The sequence below is a fragment of the Phocoena phocoena genome, chromosome 4 (genome assembly GCF_963924675.1).
Source record: "Phocoena phocoena chromosome 4, mPhoPho1.1, whole genome shotgun sequence".
NCBI classification, from domain to species: Eukaryota; Metazoa; Chordata; class Mammalia; order Artiodactyla; family Phocoenidae; genus Phocoena; species Phocoena phocoena.
Genome location: NC_089222.1, coordinates 62,745,769 through 62,770,702, shown reverse-complemented (window position 1 = coordinate 62,770,702; position 24,934 = coordinate 62,745,769). Strand labels below are relative to the sequence as shown.

The following is a 24,934-nucleotide window of genomic DNA, read 5'->3' as shown; positions in this document are numbered from 1 at the left end:
TATGTAGAAAAAAGAAATAGAGCCAAGTAAATAGAGAGATGGCAATTGGACCTTGTATTTTCTGATCATAATTTAGAACATAATAAATTTAAGGCAAAATAAATTTTGTCATTAACTGCAAGAATCACAAACACCCACAATCTATTGATCATCTTTTTTTTTTAAAACATCTTTATTGGAGTATAATTGCTTTACAATGTTGTATTAGTTTCTGCTGTATAACGAAGTGAATCAGCTATATGTATACATATATCCCCATAGCCCCTCCCTCTTGCACCTCCCTCCCACCCACCCTATCCCACCCCTCTAGGTGGTCACAAAGCACCAAGCTGATCTCCCTGTGCTATACAGCTGCTTCCCACTAGCTGTCTATTTTACATCTGGTAGAGTATATATGTCAGTGCTACTCTCTCACTTCGTCCCAGCTTACCCTTCCCCCTCCCTGTGTCCTCAAGTCCATTCTCTACATGTGCGTCTTATTCCTGTCCTGCCCCTAGGTTCATCAGAACCATTTCTGTTTTTTTTTAGATCCCATATATATGTGTTAGCATATGGTATTTCTTTTTCTCTTTCTGACTTACTTCACTCTGTATGACAGACACTAGGTCCATCCACCTCACTACAAATAACTCAATTTTGTTTCTTTTTACAGCTGAGTAATATTCCATTGTATATATGTGCCACATCTTCTTTATCCATTCATCTGTCGATAGACACTTAGGTTGTTTCCATGTCCTGGCTATTGTAAATAGTGCTGCAATGAACATTGGGGTACATGTCTCTTTGAATTATGGTTTTCTCAGGGTATATGCCCAGTAGTGGGATTGCTGGGTCATATGGTAGTTCTCTTTTCAGTTTTTTAAGGAACCACCATACTGTTCTCCATAGTGGCTGTATTAATTTACATTCCCACCAACAGTGCAAGAGGATTCCCTTTTCTCCACACCCTCTCGAGCATTTATTGTTTGTAGATTTTTTGATGATGACCATTCTGGCCAGTGTGAGGTGATACCTCATTGTGGTTTTGATTTGCATTTCTCTAATGATTAGTGATGAGCATCCTTTCGTGTGTTTGCTGGCAACCTGTATATCTTCTTTGGAGAAATGTCTATTTAGGTCTTCTGCCCATTCTTGGATTGGGTTGTTCGTTTTTTTGATATTGAGCTGCATGAGCTGTTTGTATATTTTGGAGATTAATCCTTTGTCAGTTGCTTCATTTGCAAATATTTTCTCCTATTCTGAGGGTTGTCTTTTCGTCTTGTTATGTTTTCCTTTGCTATGAAAAAGCTTTTAAGTTTCATTAGGTCCCATTTGTTTATTTTTGTTTCCATTTCTCTAGAGGTGGGTCAGAAAGGATCTTGCTGTGATTTATGTCATAGAGTCTTCTGCCTATGTTTTCCTCTAAGAGTTTTATGGTGTCTGGCCTTACATTTAGGTCTTTAATCCATCTTGAGTTTATTTTTTTGTATGGAGTAAGGAAGTGTTCTAATTTCATCCTTTTACATATAGTTGTCCAGTTTTCCCAGCACCATTTATTGAAGAGTCTGTCTTTTCTCCACTGTATATTCATACTTCCTTTATCAAAGATAAGGTGACCATATGTGCATGGGTTTATCTCTGGGCTTTCTATCCTGTTCCATTGATCTATATTTCTGTTTTTGTGCCAGTATCATACTGTTTTGATTACTGTAGCTTTGTAGTATAGTCTGAAGTCAGGGCGCCTGATTCCTCCAGATCTGTTTTTCTTTCTCAAGATTGCTTTGGTTATTCAGGATCTTTTGTGTTTCCACACAAATTGTGAAGTTTTTTGTTCTAGTTCTGTGAAAAATGCCATTGGTAGTTTGATAGGGATTGCATTGCATCTGCAGATTGCTTTGGGTAGTAGAGTCATTTTCACAACGTTGATTCTTCCAATCCAAGAACATGGTATATCTCTCCATCTGTTTGTATCGTCTTTAATTTCTTTCATCAGTGTCTTATAGTTTTCTGCATACAGGTCTTTTGTCTCCTTAGGTAGGTTTATTCCTAGGTATTTTATTCTTTTTGTTGTAATGGTAAATGGGAGCGTTTCCTTAATTTCTCTTTCAGATTTTTCATCATTAGTGTATAGGAGTGCAAGAGATTTCTGTGCATTAATTTTGTATCCTGCTATTTTACCATTCATTGATTAGCTCTAGTAGTTTTCTGGTAGCATCTTTAGGATTCTCTCTATATAGTATCATGTCATCTGCAAACAGTGACAGTTTTACTTCTTTTCTGATTTGGATTCCTTTTATTTCTTTTTCTTTTCTGATTGCTGTGGCTAAAATTTCCAAAACTATGTTGAATAATAGTGGTGAGAGTGGGCAACCTTGTTTTGTTCCTGATCTTAGAGGAAATGGTTTCAGTTTTTCACCATTGAGAATGATGTTCGCTGTGGGTGTGTCATATATGGCCTTTATTATGTTGAGGTAGGTTCCCTCTATGCCTACTTTCTGGAATGTTTTCATCATAAATGGGTGTTGAATTTTGTCAAAAGCTTTTTCTGCATCTATTGAGATTATCATATGGTTTTTATCCTTCAGTTTGTTAATATGGTGTATCACATTGACTGATTTGTGTATATTGAAGAATCCTTGCATTCCTGGGATAAACCGCAGTTGATCATGGTATATGATCCTTTTAATGTGCTGCTGGAATCTGGTTGCTAGTATTTTGTTGAGGATTTTCACGTCTATGTTCATCAGTGATATTGGCCTGTAGTTTTCTTTCTTTGTGACATCTTTGTCTGGTTTTGGTATCAGGGTGATGGTGGCCTCGTAGAATGCGTTTGGGAGTGTTCCTCCCTCTGCTATATTTGGGAAGAGTTTGAGAAGGATAGGTGTTAGCTCTTCTCTAACTGTTTGATGGAATTCACCTGTGAAGCCATCTGGTGTTGGGCTTTTGTTTGCTGGAAGATTTTTTTTTATCCTTTTACAAAAAATATTTATTTATTTTTAAAATATTTATTTGGTTGTGCTGGGTCTTAGTTGAGGCAGGTGGTCTCCTTAGTTGCAGCTTCCAGGCTTTTTAGTTGTGGCATGCGAACTCCTAGTTGTGGCATGCATGTGGGATCCAGCTCCCTGACCAGGGAATGAACCCCGGGCCCTCTGCATTGGGAGGGCAGAGACCTAACCACTGCACCACCAGGGAAGTCCCTGTTGGAAGATTTTTAATCCCAGTTTCAGTGCTTGTGATTGGTCTGTTCATATTTTCTATTTCTTCCTTGTTCAGTCTTGGAAGGGTGTGGTATTCTAAGAATTTGTCCATTTCTTCCAGGTTTTCCATTTTATTGGCATATGGTTGCTTGTAGTAGTCTCTCATGATCCTTTGTATTTCTGCAGTGTCAGTTGTTACTTCTCTTTCATTTCTAATTCTGTTGATTTGAGTCTTCTCCCTTTTATTCTTGATGAGTCTGGCTAATGGTTTATCAATTTCGTTTATCTTCTCAAGGAACCAGCTTTTAGTTTTATTGATCTTTGCCATTGTTTCCTTCATTTCTTTTTCATTTATTTCTGATCTGATCTTTATGATTTTTTTCCTTCTGCTAACTTGGGTTTGGTTTTTTTGTTGTTGTTGTTCTTCTGTCTCTAATTGCTTTAGGTGTAAGGTTAGGTTGTATATTTGAGATTTTTCTTGTTCCTTGAGGTAGGATTGTATTGCTATAAAATTCCCTCTTAGAACTGCTTTTGCTGCATCCCATACATTTTGGGTCATCATGTTTTCATTGTCATTTGTTTCTAGGTACTTTTTGATTTCTTCAGTGATCTCTTATTTAGTAGTGTATTGTTTAGCCTCCATGTGTTTGCATTTTTTAGTTTTTTCCCTGTAATTGATATCTAGTCTCATAGCATTGTGGTTGGAAAAGATACTTGATACGATTTTAATTTTCTTAAATTTTCCGAGGCTTGATTTGTGACCCAAGATATGATCTATCCTGGAGAATGTTCCATGAGCACTTGAGAAGAAAGTGTATTCTATTGTTTTTGGATGGAATGTCCTATGAATATCAATTAAGTCCATCTTGTTTAATGCATCATTTAACACTTGTGTTTCCTTATTTATTTTCATTTTGGATGATCTGTCCATTGGTGAAAGTGGGGTGTTAAAGTCCTCCCTTATGATTGTGTTACCGTCGATTTCCCCTTTTATGGCTGTTAGTGTTTGCCTTATGTTTTGAGGTGCTCCTACGTTGGGTGCATAAATATTTACAATTGTTATATCTTCTTGGATTGATTTCTTGATCATTATGTAGTGTCCTTCTTTGTCTCTTGTAATAGTCTTTATTTTAAAGTCTATTTTTTTAGGAAAAATGTTTTCTTTTTAATAATAAGAATGTTATTATTATACTTCACTTTTTAATTTTATTTATTTATTTTTGTGTGTGTGTTAGTTTCTGCTTTATAACAAAGTGAATCAGCTATACATATACATATATCCCCATATCTCTTCCCTTTTGCATCTCCCTTCCTCCCACCCTCCCTATCCTACCCCTCTAGGTGGTCACAAAGCACCAAGCTGATCTCCCTGTGCTATGCGGCTGCTTCCCACTAGCTATCGGTTTTACATTTGGTAGTGTATATATGTCCATGCCACTCTCTCACTTTGTCCCAGCTTACCCTTCCCCCTCCCCATGTCCTCAAGTCCATTCTCTAGTAGGTCTGTGTCTTTATTCCCGTCCTGCCCCTAGGTTCTTCATGACCATTTTTTTTTTCTAGATTCCATATTTTGTCTGATAAGAGAATTGCTACTCCAGCTTTCTTTTGATTTCCATTTGCCTCGAATATCTTTTTCCGTCCCCTCACTTTCAGTCTGTATGTGTCCCTAGGTCTGAAGTGGGTCTCTTGTAGACAGCGTACATACGGGTCTTGTTTTTGTATCCATTCAGCCAGTCTGTGTCTTTTGGTTGGAGCATTTAATCCATTTACATTTAAGGTAATTATTGATATGTATATTCCTATTACCATTTTAAAAATTATTTTGGGTTTGTTTTTGTAGGTCTTTCCTTCTTTTGTGTTTCCTGCCTAGAGAAGTTCCTTTAGCATTTGTTGTAAAGCTGGTTTGGTGGTGCTGAATCCTTTTAACTTCTGCTTGTCTGTAAAGGTTTTAATTTCTCTGTCGAATCTGAATGAGATCCTTGTTTGGTAGAGTAATCTTGGTTGTAGATTTTTCCCTTTCATCACTTTAAATATGTCCTGCCATTCCCTTCTGGCTTGCAGAGTTTCTGCTGAAAGATCAACTGTTAACCTTATGGGGATTCCCTTGTATGTTATTTGTTGCTTTTCCCTTGCTGCTTTTAATATTTTTGCTTTGTATTTAATTTTTGATAGATTGATTAATATGTGTCTTGGCGTGTTTCTCCTTGGATTTATCCTGTATGGGACTCTCTGTGTTTCCTGGACTTGATTGACTATTTCCTTTCCTATACTAGGGAAGTTTTCAACTATAATCTTTTCAAATATTTTCTCAGTCCCTTTCTTTTTCTCTTCGTCTTCTGGGACCCCTATAATTCGAATGTTGGTGCATTTAATGTTGTCCCAGAAGTCTCTGAGACTGTCCTCAATTCTTTCCAATTTTTTCTTTATTTTGCTCTGCAGTAGTTATTTCCACTATTTTATCTTCCAGGTCTCTTATCCGTTTTTCTGCCTCAGTTATTCTGCTATTGATTCCTTCTAGAGAATTTTTAATTTCATTTATTGTGTTGTTCATCATTGTTTGTTTGCTCTTTAGTTCTTCTAGGCCCTTGTTAAACATTTCTTATATTTTCTCCATTCTATTTCTAAGATTTTGGATAATCTTTACTATCATTATTCTGAATACTTTTTCAGGTAGACTGCCTATTTCCTCTTCATTTGTTTGGTCTGGTGGGTTTTTACCTTGCTCCTTCATCTGCTGCATATTTCTTTGTCTTCTCATTTTGTTTAACTACTGTGTTTGGGGTCTCCTTTTTGCAGGCTGCAGGTTTGTAGTTCCCATTGTTTTTGGTGTCTGCCCCCAGTGGGTGAGGTTGGTTCAGTGGCTTGTGTAGGCTTTCTGGTGGAGGAGACTGGTGCCTGTGTTCTGGTGGTTGGGACTGGATCTTTTCTTTCCGGTGGGCAGGGCCACGTCTTGTGGTGTGTTTTGGGGTGTCTGTGAACTTAGTATGATTTTAGGCCACCTCTCTGCTAATGGGTGGAGTTGTGTTCCTGTCTTGGTAGTTGTTTGGCATAGGGTGTCCAGCACTGGAGCTTGTTGGCTGTTGGGTGGAGCTGGGTCTTAGTGTTGAGACGGAGATCTCTGGGAGAGCTCTCGCTGATTGATATTACGTGGGTCCAATATCCTGGACTCAGCTCTCCCACCTTGGAGGCTCAGGCTTGACACCAGGCCGGAGCACCAAGACCCTGTCAGCCATACAGCTCAGAAGAAAAGGAAGAAAAAAATCAAATCAAATCAGATTAAAATAATAATAAAATATAAAATTAATAAAATTAAAAAAAAAGAGAGCAACCAAACCAATAAACAAATCTACCAATGATAATAAGCACTAAAAGCTAAACTAAGATAAACATACAAATCAGAAACAAATCAATTGCAGACAGCAAACCCCAAGTCTACAGTTGCTCCCAAAGTCCACTCCCTCCATTTTGGGAACATTCATTGTCTATTCAGGTGTTCCACAGATGCAGGGTTCATCAGGTTGATTGTGGGGATTTAATCCGTTGCTCCTGAGGCTGCTGGGAGAAATTTCCCTTTCTCTTCTTTGTTTGCACAACTCCTGGTGTCAACTTTGGTTTTGGCCCTGCCTCTGCGTGTAGGTCGCCCTCAGGCATCTGTTTCCTGCCCAGACGGGAGGGGGTTAAAGCAGCGGATGAGTAGGTCTCTCTTGCTCTCTCAGGCTGGGGAGAGGGAGGGATACAGTAGTCATAATTGGAATGCGGGGTGAGCCTGCAGTGGCAGAGGCCGGCATGAAGTTGCAACAGCCCGCGGCGCACCGTGTGTTCTCCCGGGGAAGTTGTCCCTGGATCTTGGGACCCTGGCAGTGGTGGGCTGCACAGGCCGCCGGGGGTGGGGTGTGGATAGTGACCTGTGCTTGCACACAGGCTTCTTGGTGGCAGCGGCAGCAGACTTAGCGTTTCTTGCCTGTCTCTGGGGTACAAGCTGGTGGCCACAGCTCGCGCCTGTCTCTGGAGTGTGCTTAGGTGGTGCTCTGCCTTCTGTGGGCACATGGGGAAGGAATCCCCTCTCCTTGCATAACCCGAAACAATGGTCTCTTGCCTCTTCGGCAGCTCCAGACTTTTTCCCAGACTCCCTCCTGGCTAGCCGTGGCGCACTAGCCCCCTCAAGCTGTGATCACACAGCCAACCCCAGTCCTCTCCCTGGGATCTGACCTCTGAAGCCCGAGCCTCAGCTCCCAGCCCCCACCCACCCCGGTGGGTGAGCAGACAAGCCTCTCAGGCTAGTGAGTGCCGGTTGGCACTGATCCTCTGTGCGGGAACCTCTCTGCTTTGCTGTCTGCACCCCTGTTGCTGTGCTCTCCTCCGTGGCTCTGAAGCTTCCCCCACCCCACCTGCCATCCGCCAGTGAAGGGGCTTCCTAGTGTGTGGAAACCTTTCCTCCTTCACAGCTTCCTCCTAGAGGTACAGGTGCCGTCCCTATTCTTTTGTCTCTGTTTTTTCTTTTTTCTTTTGCCCTACCCAGGTACGTGGGGAGTTTCTTGCCTTCTGGGAAGTCTGAGGTCTTCTGCCAGCATTCAGTAGGTGTTCTGTAGGAGTTGTTCCACGTGTAGATGTGTTTCTGATGTATCTGTGGGGAGGAAGGTGATTTCCATGTCTTACTCCTCCGCTATCTTGAAGGTCCCCCCTATTGATCATCTTATATAAAAATACCTAAAATGATGAATTAGGGACCATTTTCAAGTAAAACAATAAAAATGATAGTACTTAAAATAACCAGGGTTGCAGGTTTTCCAATGCTTGTGGCTTTTTAACAAGCCATATAAGAATCACATAGTTTTTCAGCATGAATATTGGGACTCTTTCTACCTTCAGAATTCTTTACATGTACAGGGTACTTTTCACATTGGCCAGTCCTGCATCTCAGACAAATTAGTAAGCGCCTGGAATGCTTGTTTAGGAGGCATACTAGCTTAGGCTAGCTCTCGCTTAGAGTTAATGCCAGGACAGAGTTCCTTGTTACAAATGTGGTTTGGGCATCCCTCCTGGGTATGCCTGCCTCCTCCTTCTCTTCTCCACTAGGCTCTCAGATAGGGGAAGTTAACTATATTTAGACAGAGCTGCAGTAGCTGGATTATCATTTTCTGAGCCCATTAGGAATAGTTGTCCTCAACATTCTCTGGACTATCCTGGGAAGTCTCTAAGACTCCCATTTTAGCTCCAGATGCATGTCTCTCCTAAGCCAAGCTGTGGGCTTTCATGGTGACTCAGAACTAGGAGATGGTTCAGAAACTCTTAGCTGATTCAGGGGTCATCGTGGAAGGGTCAGGGACTTCCTCCACTCTCAGCTTTCTCTGGGCATCTTTGGAGCCTCCATCTTGGGTTCATATATCTTTAGGATTCTTGGGCACTCAGTCATGGCACCTAAAAAACAGCAGCTCTGAACTTGGGCTTTAGCTGCCTCCTTAGTCAAATATGGGGCCAGTTAGGACTCCTGTGAACCTGGGATTGCCTAGAGCAGAGTTTCTCAACCTCAGTACTGTTGGCATTGGGTGCTGGATAATCCTTTGTTTGGAGGACTGTCCTGTGCACTGTAAGATATTTAGCAGCGTCTCTGGCCCACTAGATGCCAGTTCAATTCCCCACCCCAGTCATAACCTTAATAATGTCTGCAGACATTGCCAAAGGTCCATTTGGGGGTAAAATATCCCACAGCCTGAGCACTGGCAACTTGGATTCCTAGAGATTTAACTTTTCTTTTTCTTTTTTTTTAGTTCCCTGACCAGGAATCAAACCTGGGCTCTGGCAGTGAAAGCACCGAGTCCTAACCACTGGACTGCAAGGGAATTCCCAACACTTAAAAAAAAAAAATCCCAAATGATTATAGGATGGTCACTGTGTCCTCTCCTCTCATTCCTTGTCCTGACTGGCTGGGCGATTTCTGGCCTCTCTTCATGGAACTCCCAGCATGTACAGTGAGCCGACACTTGCACATCCTTTTCGGGCTTCTTAGTATTGGTGTCTGGTGTCTCCATGGCTGTACTCTGGGGAATCAGGAGTAGGCAGGTTGGGCCTATTGCTTTGGATATCAAGGCCAGAGGCACAGACACTGGATTTAGGAGCCCAGGTGAGAAACAGTGTCTGAGGCTCAGAGGCTCCAGCACCCAGGCCAGTCAGCAGGGTCTGTGTGAATAGCCTTGAGAGCCTGCTCTCCCCCAAGATGAGGGCAGGTGTCACCTTCATCCTGATTCTTAAGCCCTATGCAGACACTAGACGGTAAAGAATCTCTCTGGAGACTGTATAGTACCATCGAAGTCCCCGGGGTTCACATCCGGTCACCTCCTTAATGGTCTCACTCCTAGTCTGGCTTTTTCTAACTTATCCTCCACTGTGTAGGCTGTGTAATTTGAAATGCAGAGCTGACCATGTCCTTCTTATACCTGAAATCTTTCACTGGCTCCCGTCGTCTATAGCAGTTACGTTAAGATTGCTGAATCGGAGAATTTGTATTTTCAACAAGTTTTGCAGGTGCTGCTGCAGCTACTCATCCTGGGACCACACTTAGAGAACCGCTGGTTTATAGGATGAAATCTCACTCCTTAGCATGATGTAAAGTACTCTCTGACTTAAGTCCCACCTATCTCTCCATAATTTTGCTTTGGATTTTATTTTATTTTTTAATATTTATTTATTTATCTGGTTGCTCCGGGTCTTAGTTGCAGCATTTGGGATCTTTAGTTGCGGCATGCGGGATCTTTTTTAGTTGCAACATGCGGGATCTAGTTCCCTGACCAGGGATCCAATCTGGGCCCCCTGCATGGGGAGCACAGAGTCTTAAACACTGGACCACCAGGGAAGTCCCACTTTTGATTTTACATTATAAAAGAGTTGTTCTTATCTTTAGTATGTATCAGAATTACCTAATGTGCCTTACCCTCACCACTCTGGCCCTAAATCTGAATCTTAGCCCCAAATCAGAATTGCAGGCAACAGTGCTCAGGAATTTACATTTTCAACTAGATCCACAGCTGATTCTAATGCACGTGGATCCTGGACTACACAGGGAGAAACACTACATACTAAGTAGCACCTCAACATCCAGTATGTGATTTTATTTCTCCATATTCCCTCGACCTAAAATACACATTCTACCATTGATCTCTTGTCCCACTAATAAATTCTTAAAGATTCAGCTCAACTCAAGCATCTAGTCTTCTGTGAAGCCTTCCTCAATCTCTCTCTCTCTCCTCTCTTTCTGTCTCTTATACAAACACACATACACACATGCACACTTGCGTGTGCATGCTTGTGCTGCTGAATGCTGTTGTGACCCTTACACTGGAAACATCTCTTTACATGTGTGTCTGTCCTCCTGCTCTGTAATTTCAGGGAGAGACGGAAACATTTTTTTTTTTTTGGTCCCCCAGTGTGTGGCATACAGCAGTAAGTAGTCAATAAATGCTTTTCAATTGAAATGTAGTTGATTTACAATATTACAATATTAGTTTCAGGTGTACAACATAGTAATTAAATATTTTGATAGATTATACTCCATTTAAAACACTATAAATTATTGGCTATATTTCCTGTGCTGTACAATACATCCTTGTAGCTTATTTATTTTATACATAATAGTTTATACCTCTTAATCCCCTATCCCTATCTTACCCCTCCCCACTTCCCTCTCCCCACTGGTAACCACTAGTTTGTTCTCTATATCTGTGAGTCTGTTTCTGTTTTGTTACATTCATTTGTTTGTTTTTTTAGATTTCACATGTAAATGATAACATACAATATTTGTCTTTGTCTGACTTATTTCACTAAATATAATACCCTCTAGGTCCATCCATGTTGTTGCAAATGGCAGAATTTCATTCTTTTTTGTGGCTGAGTAGTATTCCATTACATATATATTATATATAGTATTATAGTCATATTCCATCATACCTCTATATCTATATCTTTATATCTATCTCCCATCTTCTTTATCCATTCCTCTGCTGATAGACACTTAGGTTGCTTCCATGTCTTGGCTGTTGTAAGTAATGCTGCAGTGAACATTGGGTTCATGAATCATTTCAAATTAATGTTTTCATTTTCTTCTGATATATACCCAGGAGTAGAATTTCTGGATCATACGGTAGTTCTATTCTTAATTTTTTGAGGAATCTCCATACTGTTTTCCATAGTGGCTGCACCAATTTACATTCCTACCAATGGTGTACTAGGATTCCCTTTTCTCTATATCCTTACCAACATCTGTTATTTGTAGACTTTTTGATGATAGCCCTTCTGACAGTGGGAGGTGATATTTCATTGTGGTTTTGATCTGCATTTCTCAGATGATTAGCGATAAGGGTTTAATATCCAAAATATATAAACAACACATACAACTCAATATCAAAAAACCCAGACAACCCAATTAAAAATGGACGGAAGATCTGAATAGACATTGTTCCAGAGAAGATATACAGATGCCCAGCAGGCATGAAAAGATGCTCAATAAATTTTAGTTAAATATCTGGCCTGTCAGTTTACCATGGATGGGGAGAGAGATGAAGGCACCTTTGCAGATGTAAGAAAGGTGATTTGGATCCTCATGGGAGTCCTGAGGCCACATCAGAGAAGTTACCTGCTGTTCCTCTGGTGTGGCTGAGGTGTGGGCCTCCGCCTTGGGTGCAGTTTGGTGGAGCTGGGGTTTGGCAGAGGCACAGCAGCCTCCAGAGAGCTGGAGCCAGGGCCCAGCCTTTTATTTCTGACTGTCCCCTCTAAGTATCCAGTGAAGACCATGCTCAGAATGGCCTAACTGGAGCTACCATTTATTTATTTATTTTTGCTTATTGCTTTTATTCATTATTTTTTTCACATCTTTATTGGAGTATAATTGCTTTACAATGTTGTGTTAGTTTCTGCTGTATAACAAAGTGAATCAGCTATATGTATACATATATCCGCATATCCCCTCCCTCTTGAGCCTCCCTCCCACCCTCCCTATCCCACCCCTCTAGGTGGTCACAGAGCACCGAGCTGATCTCCCTGTGCTGTGCAGCTGCTTCCCACTAGCTATCCATTTTACATTTGGTAGTGTATATATGTCAATGCTACTCTCTCACTTCATCCCAGCTTCCCCTTCCCCCCCACTCCCCGTGACCTCAAATCTGTTCTCTACGTCTGCATCTTTATTCCTGCCCTGCCACTGGGTTCATCAGTACTGCTTTTTAGATTCCGTATATACGTGTTAGCATACGGTATTTGTTTTACTCTTTCTGACTTACTTCTTCACTCTGTATGACAGACTCTGGGTCCATCCACCTCACTACAAAAAACTTAATTTTGTTCCTTTTTATGGCTAATATTCCACTGTATATATGTGGCACACCTTCTTTATCCATTCATCGGTTGATGGACATTTAGGTTGCTTCCATGTTCTGGCTATTGTAAATAGTGCTGCAATGAACATTGGGGTACATGTCTCTTTTTGAATTATGGTTTTCTCAGGGCATATGGGCAGCAGTAGGATTGCTGGGTCATATGGTAGTTCTATTTTTAGTTTTTTAAGGAACCTCCATACTGTTCTCCATAGTGGCTGTATCAATTTACATTCCCACCAACAGTGCAAGAGGGTTGCCTTTTCTCCACACCCTCTCCAGCATTTGTTGTTTGTAGATTTTCTGATGATACCCATTCCACCTGGTGTGAGGTGATGCCTCATTGTAGTTTTGATTTGCATTTCTTTAATAATTAGTGATGTTGAGCAGCTTTTCATGTGCTCTTGGCCATCTGTATGTCTTCTTTGGAGAAATGTCTATTTAGGTCTTTTGCCCATTTTTGGATTGGGTTTTTTTTTTTAATATTGAGCTGCATGAGCTGTTTATATATTTTGGATATTAATCCTTTTTCCGTTGATTCATTTGCAAATATTTTCTCCCATTCTGTGGGTTGTCTTTTCGTCTTGTTTGTAGTTTCCTTTGCTTTGCAAAAGCTTTTAAGTTTCATTAGGTCCCATTTGTTTATTTTTGTTTTTATTTCCATTACTCTAGGAGGTGGGTCAAAAAAGATCTTGCTGTGATTTATGTCAGAGTGTTCTTCCTATGTTTTCTTCTAAGAGTTTTATAGTGTCTGGCCTTACATTTAGGTCTTTAATCCATTTTGAGTTTATTTTTGTGTATGGTGTTAGGGAGTATTCTAACTTCATTCTTTTACATGTAGCTGTCCAGTTTTCCCAGCACCACTTATTGAAGAGGCTGTCTTTTCTCCATTGTATATTCTTGCCTCCTTTGTCAAAGATAAGGTGACCTTATGTGCATGGGTTTATCTCTGGGCTTTCTATCCTGTTCCATTGATCTAAATTTTTTTGTGCCATTACCATACTGTTTTGATTACTGTAGCTTTGTAGTATAGTCTGAAGTCAGGGAGCCTGATTCCTCCAGCTCTGTTTTTCTCCCTCAAGATTGCTTTGGCTATTCGGGGTCTTTTGTGTTTCCATACAAATTGTAAAATTCTTGTTCTAGTTCTGTGAAAAATGTCATTGGTAATTTGATAGGGATTGCATTGAACCTGTAGATTGCTTTGCTACCATTTATTGAGTTTGTGCCATGTGCTCTATACTGTGTTATGTACTTTACGTACAGTGTTCATATCCTCACAACTGCTTTGAGAGGTCAGCACTATTACTCCCAATTTTACAGATTAGAAAACTGAGGTATAGAGAGGTGAAAAAAATCTAAATCTTGCTCAGTGCCCATCCAGGTGGATATTGGTAGAATCTAGATTCAAACCCAGGCCAGTCTAGTTCCATTGTTCTTTCCTTGCTCTTTTCATTACTCTATAGCTGGGGAGTCTTGTGGACTAGATTATTAGGCCCCTAGGTTTCCACAAATGAAATCCTTTGGCCTAGACAACGTTTGGCTCCAAAGGTAAACAGTAGGGACAGGAGCTGTAGTTTTGCAAGTCAGATACCAGCACCTTTCACCTTAGCTTATATTCCAAAGGGGATCACACTACATGGCCCTCTGGTGGCCCCATTCGTCTGGGATCATGAGGGATCAGATTTGGGAATATAGCTGTAACCTGGCAAGGGCAGAATTAGCTGGTAGAGGAGGGAGGGTAAGTGAAGGCCGTTCTCTTGCAGCCCTGATGAATGGCAATCACATACAGAGGGCATTGGCCAGGGCTAAGGATCCAGGAGTATGGAGGCAGCCAAAACATCCAAACTGCAGGGTGAGTCACTAGCTGAAGTCAGGTTGGCTATGGTGCCTGGAACAGAAAGAGGGAGGGTCCTGGGACTCCTCAGCGGCACCTGGGACGAGAGACCAAGACAATCACTCAGCTGTGGCTGCCACTTTAATGGGCTTGAATTCTCTTGAAGTGTGACAACCCCATACCTATCACTTCACTTTTCTCCACTTCATTCTTCTCATCTAAAAAATGAGGGGGTTGTGCTAGAAAGCCTGTAATTCTTTATGTCTAGTGCCTCCCACCTAGATGTCGATTTTGCACTCTAGGTGTCAGTCTGCATGATGAAAAGATGCTCTCTATAGTATCACATTGGGCTTTCTAGTTTCTATAAGCCTATAAAGGGTTTTTTAAATTCATGTTTTAAAAATAATTTAATCTGGGACTTCCCTGGTGGTGCAGTGGTTAAGAACCCACCTGCTAATGCAGGGGACACAGGTTCGAGCCCTGGTCCGGGAAGATTTCACATGCCGTGGAGCAACTAAGCCTGTGCGCCACAAGTATTGAGCCTGCACTCTAGAGCCTGCGAGCCACAACTACTGAGCTCATGTGCCACAACTACTGAAGCTCGCATGCCCAGAGTCCGTGCTCCAAAACAAGAGAAGCCATTGCAATGAGAAGCCTGCACACCGCAACAAAGAGTAGCCCCCACTTGCCGCAACTAGAGAAAGCCTGCGTGCAGCAACGAAGACCCAACGCAGCCAAAAATAAATAAATAAATAATAATAAAAAAACAATTTAATCTGTGTTATTGGCTCCATTTCATAAATGAAGACATTTAAACTTGTAAGGTTAAGTCACTTGTACAAGTAATGGAATCAAATTAGGGCTGCCAGATCCCAAAGTCTCTATACTATGCTAGTTTTTTCCCTGCTATATAGAAGGACCAGTGCCAGCCGATGATTAAATAAGAGAGTTTATCAAAGGGAGAATCATAAACTGGAGAGGAGGAAAAGGATAGGCTTGAAATGAATTCCGTGACTTCATATCCTAGAATGGGTCTTCAGGAAGAGGAGAGAGAGGCAAAGACAATAATGAGATAATACACTTTAATGCTGTGTTAATATGGAACCAAAAAAATATGTAGAGAATGTGGAGAAGTACTGCTTATAATGGTTTAAAGAAAAAGAAAGTGAACAAAAATGTGTGCAAGAACCAAAGGGTAGCAGTGCAGATGAGTGGGCGGTGAGGAGCTGTTGGCAGAAACAGGCCATCAAATGCAAGATGGCCCAGGCTGGACCAGTTGCCTGTCAGCAGATTTTCCTAAAGAGGTCATAAATTACCTTGCAAAGCCCTTTCAAAGCTTTGCCACCTAACAAGAGGAAAGTCATTAGCACAAAGTGTGCTTATCGTATGATTCTGTTATAGATGGAATAGAAAGACAGCTACCACATTTGTTACTTTTCTGTGAGCTCTCTGATTTCAAAGATTCTGTATGATTATCCAGTGTGTGTTAAGGTCACATGTTCAGATTTTGATTGTGGAAAAAATAAAATCACTATAATTATATCATGCCTTCTTTTACTGAAAGGAGATTTAGTATCTTAATCCATATGTCAAAAAAGATAAAGTGCATATTTACTATTCAAATAAAACATGAAGCTATGTAATGGAAAAAATGTGAAGAAAATAAGTAGAGAAATACGTACCGTGACAATCGGTGGAAAGAACGAACAAAATGATGCAAATGGACCTCACATAATTTTAGAACCTCTTGAAATCTGGGTAAGTGAGCTACTCAGCAAAGTCAAGGATGAGTCTCCAGGTAAGGTGACTGTCTCAGGACAGGGCATAGGAGTGGAACATCCTAAAGTATCTGGCAATAGATATCAGCAACAAAAAGCTAAATCCATAGAGAATACAAAGGAAGGAGGGATTGTCCAGATCAGATTTGGGGAAATATATACTCCAGAAAGCAGTGGAGAAAGTACAGGTAGTGGACTTGGGTGTTATGACTTATGATGAGGGTGGGCAGGAGGGGTGAGGAGTAGAAAAAACTGAGGGAGGGAGTAAAAGGAAATTGAAAAGAAAGTTTGTCTTAGGGACCCTGGTCAGAGACTTGCGCTTCCTGTTTTAATTCTCCTATAGTGTTAGCCGATGAAGACTTGAAGTGGGGGCTTCCCTGGTGGTTCAGTGGCCGACTCCGTGCTCCCAATGCAGGGGGCCCGGGTTCAATCCCTGGTCAGGGAACTAGATCCCACATGCCGCAACTGAAGAGTCCACATGCCGCAACTAAAGATCCTGCATGCCTCAACTAAGATCCTGCATGCCGCAATGAAGATCCCGCATGCCACAACCCGGTGCAGCCAAATAAATAAATAAATATTAAAAAAAAAAAAAAAGACTTGAAGTGGATTGATGTCTCAACACGGGACTCCTGGAGAACTTGTCTGGTTTCATCCTCAGTCTGGAGGGTCGTGTGGCAGAGGCTGAGTCCCGTGTCTTGAGCCAGCTTCCTTGGTTCAAACTGCAGCTCTGTCACCTGACTAGCTGTGGAAACTTGGGAGACAGCTCAGTGGCCATCACTGCACTTCTCTGTGCTTCATTTTCTCATTTATTTCATTTATTTGAATATATACAATGGGGATAATAATACAAAACCACAGTTTTATAACCTAAAGGGCTTTGAAAACCAAATTATTTTTCATAAATTATTTGGTGGCAAAGCCTGACATGAACAGTTGTGAGTCTGTCTGTAGTTTCATTTTTGCTACTGAGTGTGAATATTCATAGATTTCACTGCAGAAATATTAATTGTGTTTGATTGGAGAGTGCTACTCCATAGCTGACTTGGGGTGTTAGTAACATATAGTAGTACATGCATGATTGTTACCTTTTCAAAATCTGAAAAATTCCACATTTGGCTCCAAGGTAGGTGTGGATCTGTAGTTCCTGCTTCATAGGGTTACCATAAGGATTAAGTGTGCTTATTCATATAAAGCACTTAGAAAAGTGCCTGTCACATATTAATAACTAAATAAATGTTGGTTATTATTATACCTATACTGTGTCCTTTCTAAAGGCCCACTTTGTATAAAGCTGTGAGTTGAGGAACTGCCAAAATAATAACAGATATCCAAAATAATAACAGACATGCTCACTTATTTAGGTGAATGTCAGGGCTCCTGATTTAAGCTTAGCTAGGTCTTTGACATGCCTGGAGGGCTGGTGATGGTGAAGGGAGTGTTTGACAAGGTTCTAGAAACCGAAGAGCCAAAGACCTTCCTGAAATTAAAAAAAAAAAAAAAAGCAGAGAAAAAGGAGAATTAAGGGGCACAAGTTTAATTGGAAGACCAGGAGCCTGAGTGAAAGGAGCCATTCAGAGTATAGCAGTGTATTTCTGCCTCAGTATGCCCAGATTCCCATGGACTTCTGCCTGAGTCCCAGCAGAAGGGGACTGCAAGGAAAGAGCAAGTTCCAGCTGGTCCTGGTGACTCAGCATCCAGTGGGAACATCTGCACTGTGGGTTCAGCCTTCCAGTGGCCTGGGCTCTGAGAGGGCAGAAGCTCCTGCAGCGAACATTGGGAAGGGACCTCAGGCCCACACCACCACAAGCAGCACTTCTAGTGGACATTGGCAGCCTTGCCACCCTTTGGTGACCTTGCCACCAGTGACCAGAGGAAGCCAAAGGCGTTTGAGGAAGAGGAGTGGAGAGGAGGAACCAAGGAAATATACCTTAGTGAACAATATTGTGACTCTCTTTTTACTCCTAGCCTGTTATAACCTGGGAAATTTAGGCTTCAGATAGACAGTAGTAGAATAAACTAAAGAAAGGAAAATAAATGGTTGCTAAAACTGAAAGATTGTGTTCAAGTTGTAATTAAGTTGCTCTCGAATCTGTGCTTTTCTGAACCTGGTGTCCAGCAAATCATGCCACAGCTCTGGTGTACAGGGGTCTCCACTTCCCCCAAGAAGCTATTGGAAATAATGAGCCAAGAGACAAAGACTTTCAAAATGATAAGGCAAGTGCCAGGAAGGGGAATTTTCCAGTTCATATGGAGGCATTTGTGTTACTCCCAAGTAAAGCAGATGCCATTTTCAAACATGCTCTCCTTGACCCAGTGTTCTTTTCTTAGCATGATTAGGGACGGATCAACTCTAATTGCAACACAGACAGTTAGCAGAATTCGGGATTATGTTAACACTCTAAGTGTTTAATGATGAATGAGTCATATGTCAGGCTGTGACAAAAGGCTTCACTCTTTAAACAAGAGATGCCTGGTTCTGGCACATTATTAATTTCTGAAGCTTAAATCCGGGATAACGATTTAGGAGGTTAATCCCTATTTCATTATAATTCCTTGTAATAGAGTTTGGCCTCTTCTCTCCCCTCTCCCCACTTTCACATGTTGCCTAATAGACTTAAAAAACAAACAAACAAACAAACAAGAAAATCCTTCTTACTTTGGTAATGAGAAGTTTCTGCAAGAAGACTCTCAACCTCAAGGTTTTTTTTTGTTTTGTTTTTTGCGGTATGTGGGCCTCTCACTGTTGTGGCCTCTCCCGTTGCGGGGCGCAGGCTCCGGATGCACAGACTCAGCGGCCATGGCTCATGGGCCCAGGCGCTCCGCAGCATGTGGGATCTTCCCGGACCGGGGCACAAACCCATGTCCCCTGCATCGGCAGGCGGACTCTCAACCACTGTGCCACCAGGGAAGCCCGACCTCAAGGGTTTTGAAACTATAATATACTGCAGAGAAGAGCCAGTGCTTTCTGCAAAGGGGTTTATTGGAGGAGATTCGATCAAGGAAGTATTCCAAGAACCTGAATCCTGAGGAACCAGGCAGGCAGGATTCGTGGGAGGGCTGAGGGGAGCTGATGGCATGCAGGAGCAAGGACCTGACTCAGGAGAGCTTAGGAGACCATTCAGGTCTGGTCTGAAACTGAACAGAAGGGCTGGGTTGAAAACGAGGTGGTTGCCAGGGCTGTAAGGTGGGATTTGGACAGGAATGAGAGCCTGGCTGGTTCCTGGAGGCAAGAGAAGCTCTTGCCTGGAGCTTGCAGGTGGGCATCTGCCTAGGTGTTCCAGAGGCTGATGACCGTGACGATGGAGGGGGCCAGGAAGAGCAGGTAGAGGCTGAAGAGCAGGGTGTCCATCATGTGGCTGAACCGCATCCACAGGCTGACCAAGTGCTGCTTCTGAGCCTCGTCCTCCTGCTGGGCCCTCGCTGACCCAGGGCACCCATTTAGCTCTGCCTCCCTGGGACCTGGCGCCTTCCCCACCAACTCCACGGGCTCCTTCACACCTACGGAGAGACAGAGACTCAGCTGTGGGCTGCCAAGGTCAGCTGGGGGGTTGTGGGGGCAGGAAGGAGGTGGGAGCAGAGAAGGGGAGGTGATGGGAGAGGACGCGTGGGCCGTGCTGATTTCCCTCACCAGGCAGGTGGGCAGGGCTGAGGCCCAGGCCCGTGTTCCCTTCTGGGGCGCAGCGGGGCAGCGTTTCCTTGGGCTGGAACAGTGTAGAAGCAGGGAACAGAGCCAGCGAGGCCTGGGTGGGGGCTGGGTGGTGGCCAGATGCAGCAGGTAGGTGATGAAGATGGTCTCCAGCAGGCGGACCACCATCAGTGACAGACACAGAGCAAAGTAGACACCTGAAGGCAAAGCAAACTATAAATAAATCTGGGCAGATTCCTCACTACAATTTTTTTCCCCCAAATCCAATCTTTCCTCAGAATCCATTCCCTCCTTAAGTGGAGAGGCAGCGGTTCTCCTGCTACCTGCCTCCCACCATGTCCCCTGCTGCCTTTGCTTCCCCGGAAAGTGGGAGGGACCATACTGATGAGAGGGGGCGCCACTGGCAGGGAGTAAGTCATTCAACGTCATGAGCAGGAAGACATTGTAGCCCAGCAGGAGTGTCATCTTGAATGGGGTGCTGTTCTCACTTTCTGCCGGCAGGAAGAAGCTGAGGGTGTCGATGGCTATCAGAAAGCTCCTGGGCACCAGGGGGCTTATGACAGAGGCTGGGCCTGCGCCTGATGGCCACCTGGTGGGGAGGGGAGAGGGAGGCAACTGAGGAGAAGCCTGGGAGGCTGCCAAGCCAGTTAAAAGCAAGAGTTGAGATTTGCTCCTTACTTTCTATTAAGGAAACATCACCTCAAGTCCCTTTCTCATTCCTGCCTCTCCAGCAAAGCCATCGGAATCACTACACTGCCTTTCCATGGTTTGATTCTACCATGCTGCTTACCATTGAAATGTATCTCATTCCTTCTTGGCCCAAGGTTCAACTTTCTCCACCTAAATTTTTATTACTGCCAATGTGCTCTTAGCAGAATTGAGGGACCAGATTCTTAGGTCCCTCAATTGTGTGCATTGTATTTCTGCTTGCTTTCCTCATCAAGGTCTAATCTCTAGTGACTTTGCTGGTGGACATTGAAAACCAGGGGGAGGGAAAACAAGACAGAGCAGACATTTGGGGGTCACCAGGATTTGGAATCATAATATCCCTAAGACAGTGTTTCATAACTTTTCCACCACCTCTTTTAAAAAATAAATATAAAAATTCCTGCCCTCCAAAAAGTTCTGATAGCCCTGGCAGGGGGCGGAGGGTCATGCTCACTATAAATCACTGCCATGGGAGCTTTGTTTCTTCCTCAGGAAGGATCCATTCAATCAATATTTACTGAGTGCCAGGTACTGTTTTAGGTACTGGAGATTTATCAGTGAAAAAAGTGATAACGATTTCTGTCCCTGGGGAGCTTATTTTCTCGTGGGAGAGCTTACATTCTGGTGGAGGACATAAGCTATGTATCTAAGGAGAAGATCTCATCCAGGGCCCCTGAGCTCACATAGAAAATGATTTGGTCATACTCATGGTGCCCACAGGCATCTTCATCATTCTTTGGTGGATAGCCTGAAGTACCCGTTCCCCCTTGCTCCAAACGACGTTCTGTGATGTTTTCAAAATCTCCTGCACGTCCTCCTCCATGCCCAACACCATGTTCTGCACTGCAAAGGAGATCCAGGCAACTCAGCTTCCCCCAGCACTCCCAACCCCTTTGCCCAGACTGTTGGATTCCTTACCACTTAGCTTTCACACCCCTTTCGGTGAGATTCCCTCACTGTTTCCAGCTTCCTATCCTCTTCTTCCCAAACCCTTTCTCTAGCTCTCAACATGTGAGCCTCACTCACCTGTGTAGATGAAAGAGCTGGAGGTAAGGGTGCAGTTCTGTTCATCAAAGGGGAAGTAGATGTCCAGGTTGCAGATGCTGCTCACCTGCGTTGGTTTACTGTATTCGATGTGATCATCACTGTTGACATAAGCCATGAGACCTGGAGAGGTCTGATCCATATCCATGCTGTGTGTGAGAAGGACAGGGAGGTGAGTGCTGTGGGTTCCCCATCAGACTTGGCCTTCTTCCTCTCTCAGGTCATCCATTCCTGTGCTCCAGCCCCACTCATCTGACCTCCTCCTTCCACCTATTGCCATGTTTTGGGGGTTTCAGATGCTGCTCCTTTCTAAGGTGAGTCTTTGTGTGGCCCCTATTGGTTACTCATGCTCTTCCCTGGAGATATGGTCTCCTTCTGGCTTTTTTCAGCCCAGATACTCACAACTCCTCGATGAAGATATCTGGAAGCCACAGGTTCTCAGTTGCCATGCTCAGCTTCCTGATGCCCCCACATTCCACTGGGTTCCACCCAAGGAATGGATTGTACCAGATCTAGAGGAAACCGTGGTGTGGGACAAACAGGGGGTGGGAACTGGTCTTAGTCTTTCTCTGTCTCTTGCACTTTACATTCCTTTGTAAACTCATCTCTTTACTCTCCCACCCTCTCTCTGGTGACAGCTGTCACAATGTCACTGACAAAGTTTTACTTGCTTCCACTTCCCCCTCAGTGGTCTCAAGGGAGACCTTGAGCTTGGCTTTGGATTCCCTGTGTTGGAGCCACTTAAATATTGGTTTCCATGACCTTGGTTTATGCCACTTGCTCCCTGAGCCCCATCTCTGCCCTCCTTAAAGTGGCAGAATAATCAGGAAGTTTTATGTTTTCATTATTGGCTGGTTCTGTATGAATTTGTCTAATTTGTGGGTATTCTCAGCTTTATCCATTTTAATCTGTGAAGTTGGACCTTGGAGTGGAAAAAGAGAGGTGTCATAACAAAGGGGAAACTGAGTCTATCTTACCACATTTAGCCACAGGAATGATGTCATCAGTTAAAGATGTATATCCTGGAAAAACAATTTTCATCCAGGATCATTAATTTTATGAAGTCAGGTCCAGTGCCACCACCCACCTCTTACTCATTTCCAAGGCTGTTTTGTGTGGCAATTATGATATTTTTCATAAGCCACTAAAAATGGTAGGTCACATAATCCAGGGTACGTGAGAAATGCAAGTGAAAGCACCAGTATGAGAGTCCATTGGGATCATGTTTCTTGTGGCGTATTCCCAAAAAGGGAGAGCTTTTACCTGCAGTGATGTCATTGTAGCATTCCCTGTCATTCCTCCCTACCCCATAGAATGAGCTTTTAATTTTACAAAATCCAGTCAGGGAACCCACTGCTCACCACTAAACCATTACAGAGTTGGGTCAGGACTTACTACTTCCAGGATGGCAGACAGGGTGAAGGAGGTGTGGACATGAGTGGGGATGCTGAAGTTGGTGACTGGACGGAAGGCCTTTCTGTCAAACACTGCTTGGAAGGCAGCGGGATCCACCCCATGCTGGTCGAATCCTGAGCGAGTGATGGTGAAATTGTCTCCTCTTCCTGTAGAGAGCAGAGACTGTGAAAGGAGTGCCAGCACTGGGGTCTGGGAAGTGTTTCTATACAGAGAGACAACAGGGGTCATGGGAGAAATGTCTGGACTCCTCCTTCCTGGACCAGGGAGCTTGGGCTGGGCTGGTAGGCAAATGGTGGAAGTTGATGAGGTGAGCCGAGTCAGCGCTCCATCCTCGATTCCATTGTCTCTCTGTCTACACAAAACTTGTCTAAATGTGTATGCAAATTCAGTCCTGACCACCACTTTTTAGTGTCCTGCTGTGTTCTTAACAATCTCACCACAAACCTTTGTCCTTGAGCCATTTGGGTGAATGTCAGTGACAGATTTTGCAATCACAGTTCTCCTCCTCACTATGTGAACAGGGCATAGATGGTCATGAATTAATGATGAGAGAAATAATCAGGTAGGTAGTGAGCAATCTGTGGGAACTTAAGAAAGGAACTCCTTAAAGAAGGAACTCAGTTTTCAGTTTAATGATATATATTGTGTCCTTGCTTTGTGCTGTAATTGTTTTCTTCTAAAACTCAGGACTCATCACCACTGAGATTATCTTAAAAAGAGTTCCTTGATACCCATCTTATACCCAAACCTTTTCTTGTCATACTTTGTGGGGCAGAAACAGAGAATGTATGTGGTAACATCTTCTGGTCGAGTCTGTTCTTATCTGTCTCTGATGTTGTCCTATCCCTCATTGCTTATTCTCAATAATGAACAAGAAATTACTCTAGACTGGGAAAATTGTGCTGAAAAAGTTTCCCTCTTTCACAACAGATCTTCTCTTCTACCTCCTTCCCCTTGGCATCTTTCTTTTCATTTGCTTAAGGGAACTGAGAAAGAATTTTCTTCTTCTCAATATCAGTCGATACCCAGAAACCGTGGGGTAGATTATATGTCTGGAAAGAGAATGACATGGGGAAAGGGGAGACGCCCATAGATGTATGGGGAGTGGAGAAATAGATTAAGAGAGGCATCAACTAACTGTTTAGGACCCTAGAAAGAGCTACAAAGCTGTCAGTGTCATGAGTTTCCATTTTTACCAAAATGAACACCCAGTCATTGACTGTCGAGAAATAAAAATTAGCCTGGTTTCTCTGTTTCCCAGAAGTTATATGGATGCTGTGCTCTTACTCTTGTCCCATCTTACCTTGAAGCAGCAGGTGGAGAATGAGGCAGAGGAGGAATCCTTCCCCATGGAGCCAACCTCTTTCCACCTTCCTCTCCTTGGCTCTTCTCTGGGGACTTAGTGATAATGTTGACCTTAAAAGACCATAGGCCACACCTCAAGCCTTAGCTTTGAATAATTCAGGTGTCAGGTAGTGTTAGCCATCTCTCTAATGAGCACCCCCAGTGACAACAGAATATCATGGAGGACTACCCCACCCCATGCCCTAACTAGACCTGAACCTGGTCTCCAAAAGTAATCTGACAAATCAGTTTGGAGAGGAGGAAGAAAAAATATTTGGTCACTGGAGCAGTGCTAATGGCTTCCTCATACTTTAGAGTCACTGTGGCATATAATGGACCATAGGAAAGGCACAAAATGACTCTATTGCCTTCAAGTGGCACACGTACTTATTTTAACCCTGCTGCCATCTTTCAAAATAATTGCAGGGGGGTGTCTCCTTTTATATAATCAACTTCAGACTCTGAGGCTTTAAATATGACTTCTGTACTGGCGAGTCTTAACTTTTGATTTTTTTGCGTGTGTCAAAAGCAATTTGGACCCAGGTATACTGGAGGAGGGGGTGGGGTGGAGGGGAGATCACAGAGTTTTTCAGTAGAAGTTGCTTTATGAGGTCATGACCAAT

General features: G+C 43.0%; 1 pseudogene; it reads right to left on the bottom strand.

Annotated features, from left to right (window-relative positions):
• Positions 1-19,421: 19,421 nt before the first annotated feature.
• On the bottom strand, positions 19,422-24,511 carry LOC136121983 (5-hydroxytryptamine receptor 3C-like; annotated as a pseudogene).
• Between the last annotated feature and the right edge of the window lie 423 nt (positions 24,512-24,934).